The sequence below is a fragment of the Jatropha curcas genome, chromosome 5 (genome assembly GCF_041381405.1).
Source record: "Jatropha curcas cultivar XTBG-Jc1 chromosome 5, XTBG_Jcur_1.0, whole genome shotgun sequence".
In the NCBI taxonomy this organism is placed as follows: Eukaryota; Viridiplantae; Streptophyta; class Magnoliopsida; order Malpighiales; family Euphorbiaceae; genus Jatropha; species Jatropha curcas.
Genome location: NC_143155.1, coordinates 7,150,817 through 7,156,587, shown reverse-complemented (window position 1 = coordinate 7,156,587; position 5,771 = coordinate 7,150,817). Strand labels below are relative to the sequence as shown.

Sequence of the window (5,771 nt, the reverse complement as noted above, 5' to 3'; positions counted from 1 at the left end):
TGAGTCTTCAAATTCCAACGTCTAATGGTTACTTTTTTTTTTTTTACGTCAATGTTTTTATAAGCGGGATTCCAAGTTGGACTTCTTTATATACTCTCATCAAGGAAAACATTTGTATTGGGTGTACATATCCAATAAGAAAATCCAATAATGATAATTGACCGTAAATATAATAATAGTAACGTTATGAAACTGAAAAAAGAAAAAAGGAAAGGAAAAATAAAATAATGATAAAGAGTGCTTGTTTTTTTTAAATCAATTATTTGAATGTCTAGGAAAATGGATAAGTGTAAGCAAATTTTTAAAAAAACCGAAAAATTAAATAAAATTGAATTAATATTTATTTTTAGTTCGGTTTTTGGGCTCGATTTTAAATATTTTATATTCAATTTTTGATTATTGAAAAATAATTATTTTCTAAGTAAAATAAAACTGATGTAATTGAATCAAATTGCTCAATTAAATCTCGTTTCCAAACTTTTTTTTGATGCAGTTCATATATTAATTGAAAAAGTTATTGTTATATTCCTATACTATATCAAATTTAATTATTTCATCCTCATTTGGTTTTTAGAAATACATTATTTTATTATTAATATTTTGCTTTATCAATTATTCGGTCGTTGAAACAACTTGAATTTTTATTTTCAAAGATTTTTCAATTAAATTTAATAAACCGACAGCTTGAAAATTTATTTTAATATTTTAATGTGAACTCTGTGGGAAACCGAACCAAAAATCGATTGAAAAACCCGTAAACCAATTGGAAACCGAAGATTTGGGCCGAACCGAACCGAATCGAACCGGTTGGACCCAAACCATCTAGAATTTTCTTTTTTCCTCTATTTCTAGCACACACCTCACTCCCCTCCCCCGTTTTTTTTCTGCGCTTCTTGACCACCAGCGACACCACCTCCGACCACCACTCCTCCTCCACCTCCTCTTTTCTTCTTCTTCTTCTTTTTCTTCTTCTTCCTTTCTTTCTTTTCTTTCCTTTCCTTTTCTTTTCCTTTCTTTCTTTCTTCTTCCCTACTGTTGTGCTGCGCCTGCAAGTTGGAGCAGATCGACCACCGCACACTACTGCTGTAGCTCACTGCTGCAAGTCGCACCTTCACAGAGCAGCTCCACGTCGCGCCAGCAAGCCCAGATCGCGACTGCTGCTCCTCTGTCGCGCCTACAGCAGCGCCACAGCCCTGTCAAGGCGCTACTGCCACTGCCGCCGCTCCAGCGCGCCGATCGGTCACCTCCGCCGACGCCACAGCAGCCCTACTGCTGCTCCAGCGCACCTCCGGCCACTAGCCTCCACCTGCTCTTCATTCCGGCAGTAAGATATTGGGTATAATTTAATGTTAGAAATATTAGTTTAATTTTTTCATGATAGTTAGTCTAAATTTAGTCATTTTAGTTAGCTTAATTTTCATACTTTTAGTTGATTAATTTAATTTTAGTAATATTAGCTAATGAATTAAATTCATTATTTGTAGTTAATTAATTTAGTTAAATTGACTTAGCAATTATGAATGGTTAATTGAGTTATAAAGTAAGTGTTGATTAATTAAAATTACTTGGTTAATTAAAGAATTTAGTTTTAGTAATAAATAAATTGTAGGAAATTATGGTTTATGGAATTAAAGAAGAATTTATGAATTAATGTTGATATGGATAATGTGGAGGACGGGATTAAGTTACTTGATTGATTGCCCGATGGATGGGCTGTGTGGTTTGGAAATATTTGATATTGTTGATATTTTTAACAGGTGGATAGTCCAATTTTTTATGGGAGATGCTGCCGAAATTTCGGTAGAAATATAAAAGAAATTTCGGTAGAAAAAAAAAATAATAATAAAAAAAATAAATAAATTAAATCTCGAGAGTAAATTACGTAGAAAAGCTAGAATATAAAAATAAAATTCTTAGAGTGGTAAGAAATATTTTGTCTGATAGAATTATTTCTTTGTGTCATTCTTACTTTGCTTAGATTGCCCGGGTCCATCCATTGCTCCTCCAAGACAACATCAAAGCTGGAATTTCGCTCTCTATCACTGTGAGTAATAATAAATAATGCATATCAACATGCATTTGCATAGCATTTTTTTTTACAAACCTTACATATATTTTTATATTAAAGCTCATTTATTTTATGTTGCATAATTGTATATTTGGATGTATTTGGTGTAGTACGTTGAAAAATTGTTTGAATAATTGTGCTGTGCATATATTGTGACTTGTTTGTGTGGAATTAGGATGAAGTGGGTCACCATGGGTTTGTGAGACCGTTACCGTTATATGGATCCTGATTATGATTATCGGTACCGTTATATGGATCCTGATTACCGTTAGCCGGGTAAATGGGAGATCGGCGCCCCCGTGTGCACCTACCGTTACCGTTACTGTTAACCACAGGTTGGCTTCTTTATTGGGCGCACCGGATAATCTAGATTTGATCGCAGCCCGCAGGGTGGCCTCTTGTTGTGAGCGCCTGATGATCTAGATTTGATGGAGACGACCGGGTTGCCTCCTGTTGGTATGGAAAAGAAAAGAGAGAATGGAAAAACAATGAGAGGACTGGTCAAGTGAGGATTAGACCGGTCGGCCAGTATGGGGGATCGGCTCCCTGGTGCACATGTGAGAGGATAAGCCATGTGGGAGGACGGCTCATCGGGGGTTCGGTGACTCCACTGACTAATTTCCACGTGATGTGATTATTTGAAGGTGATATTGTTTGTGGGTGCTGATGTAATGTCATATGATTGACTGTTGTGTGTTCATTCAGTATACTAGAGTGCATTTTGCTTGACTGTATGTGGTGTGTATTACTTATTATTATTCACTGAGTTGCAAAACTCACCCCCCCTTCTCTCCAAACCTCCCAGGTACTAGGAAGCAGCTGATTCGACTGAAGCTCTGCAATCTTCTCCGCAGAGTTGTAAATGTAAACTTTATATTTCTGTTATTAAATTTTGGATGTATAAATTACTCTATTATCAGATTATTATTGAACTCCGCAGTTATAGGGTTATGTATTTAAATTGGGCCTTATTGTTAGCACTACGCTATAAATTAATTATTGTGTAATTAACTGTAGGTAAACTAGTAAGCCCTTATTGTGATTATGAGTTATTGTGAATAGGCCCTGGTTAAATTTTATGTATTATTTGATATTGGGCCAGATGTTTAAAAATTTTATAAAACTTATATCTTAAGTCATATGGGCTTACTGTTTTGTTGAAATTAGGAGAATCATGTAGACAGATTGAATAATTGAGGCTTACTACTGTGAATACTCAAATTTTGAGGCTTCTAATGTTGTTGGTGGCATGTGAAACTCTTTAAATGGAGGAAAACACGCCTGCTACAGTGCCGTGCCAATTAATTTGACTTTGCTAAAAAGCCAGTTTTCTCGGCCGCAGCCGCCCTTAAAGGCAGCAGTAGCCGCTATCGCCGCCGGCGACAGCGGCTGCAATCGTCTATGAATACCTCAATTTTGAGGCTCAAAGAGCCAATTTTTCCAGACTGCAAACAGTCCGGCCGGACCGGAGGTCATTCAGAAAGTTCACCGGAAGTGTGCCAATATGGTACTTGAAACGTCCGAAAAATTACGAGGATCACGGAACTGGTCCCGGAATATTTTTTGGAGGTCCGAAACTCCCGGAAAAGCCTCCGGAACGAAAAAAAAAGAAGAGAAAAAGAGAAAGGCACGCATGCCCACCCTCGGGGGTGGGCATGCCCTCCCTCAAGGGCGGGCATGCCCGCCCAGTCTAGGCGGCCATGGCCGCCCAGTCTAGGCGGGCATGCCCACCCTCAAGGGTGGGCACGCCCGCCCAGCTAGGGCGGCCATGCCCGCCCAGTCTAGGCGGGCACGCCCGCCTAGCTTGGGCGGCCATGCCAGCCCAGCGTGGGCGGGCACGCCCGCCCTCGAGGGCGGGCAGACGCGCCCAGGGGCGGGTTTTTCCTATAAAAAACATCCCCGGGGCTCCGTTTTGACACACAGTCTGTGTTGACGGACCTCTCTTCTCCCTTTACGCTCTTTGCGATTTCTTTTATCGCTTTCTGCATTCTTTATTTTATTTTATGTTATTCTGCTTTCGTTTTTTCTTGCTTTATTAAGTGGCCATTAAAAACTCCATTTTAATTAATATTTCCCTTAACGAGGAGCTTAACCTGGAGTTAAGAAGCGGTCGGAGATTAAATCAGGTACATAAATTAGACTACGCTTATTTAATTTTAGCACTTCATGCATGCTTCTTTTCTACTCCTCTTAACTCTATAACTGCATGAATGCATCCATATCATCCACTAGGCAAATAAATTGCCTCAATCAAATAAAGATTAAGCTTAAATGCCCGATTAATTAATAATCGTGGTATTAAAGCGTAAATCTGACATTATTGGCTAAAGAAGCCTAGTTAATCAATAACTATGGTGAAATTGCCTTTTATTTCGAACAGTTCTTGGCCTAAATCCAGTTAATCAATGATTGTGACTAAAAGGTCCTACTTAAACACGTTTTTTTTTATGGCAATAAATTGCCTATATTTCAAATTAATTAATCACTTTAGGCAAATAAATTGCTTATAAGTGAAGATTAATCTCTTTTATAGCGACAAATCGCTTAAATCAATTTCTTTTGGCTAAAAGCCTTGAATCAACCTTTGGCAACAATTGCCTAAATCAATTCATTTTGGCTAAAAAGCCTTAAATCATTCAATTTTGGCGACAATCGCCTAAACAATCAATCTTTTGGCAATAATAAGCTCAATTAATCTTTGGCAAGCAAATAAGCACAACTTATCTTTTGGCAAGAATAAGCCCAAATCCTTTCTTTTGGCAAAAAGCCTCAAATCAGCATTTTGGCACCAAGTGCCTGAAACAATCAATTCTTTGGCAAAATGCCTAAACAAAAATGCACAAAGCATACACACACTCATGCATCAAGCATCCCATCTAAAGCCCTCTAGAAAAGGCCTATCGAACTACGTGGACTTTGATCTTCCATTCAAACGGAAGTACGTAGGCACATTCGGGATTTAACCCCGAGCGGCAAGTCGCAATCATTCAAACTCACTTAAACAGTCCATTGGTCCAATCATCTTGCAAAGCATTCATTTTTGGTTAGTTTCATCAGCATGACATAGTCTCGGGATCCACCTCAGGTTCGCAGATTATGCCTTAGACATTGGGATAATTAATCTAGTAACTAGGTTAATTAAAATTGGAGTCATTTAGGGTTTTTCCTAGTTTACCCTAAAGCAATTAAACAAGGTGGCGACTCATACATTCACGTGCATTTCTTCCCTTAGTCACATGCATTCATATGCCTATGATATTTTGGGGAGGGGTTCACAGTTTGGCGACTCTGCTGGGGACTTATGCAATCTTTTTGCATAAAGAGGACTACAATTGTTGTGTAAACTAACCTGCCCTTCTTTAGGGTATTATTTACTATGTTTTGTTTTGCAGGGTACCCTAACAGAAAAAATCCAGTATTCTTTCTTTAAGAATACGGGATAAGGAGAATTTGAACTTGATTGTACAACTAAATTAAAACATTTTTAATTTGTTGATTTGCACGATTGAGAATCTTTTTCTCCATTGCACAAAAAATGAATTTCAAATGAATTTCTTCTCTCTCTGTTCAAACTTCTGAGTCTGGATAGCAAGTAGCGCTGATCGGCAGGTCTCTTTGATTATGTCGACGGACAGCCAAAGCGTCCTCCCTGTTACCGCAAACCATCCCTAATCCTTTTGGGAGTGGCCCATGAGTATGCGTA

General features: G+C 38.2%; 1 long non-coding RNA gene across 1 annotated transcript; it reads left to right on the top strand.

Moving 5' to 3' along the window:
• The first annotated feature begins 696 nt into the window (after nt 1–696).
• Nucleotides 697–3,207, top strand: LOC149496155 (uncharacterized). Its single transcript, XR_016320816.1, has 2 exons — nt 697–1,336; nt 2,874–3,207. It is a non-coding gene; the product is annotated as an uncharacterized LOC149496155 (long non-coding RNA).
• Nucleotides 3,208–5,771: the final 2,564 nt, after the last annotated feature.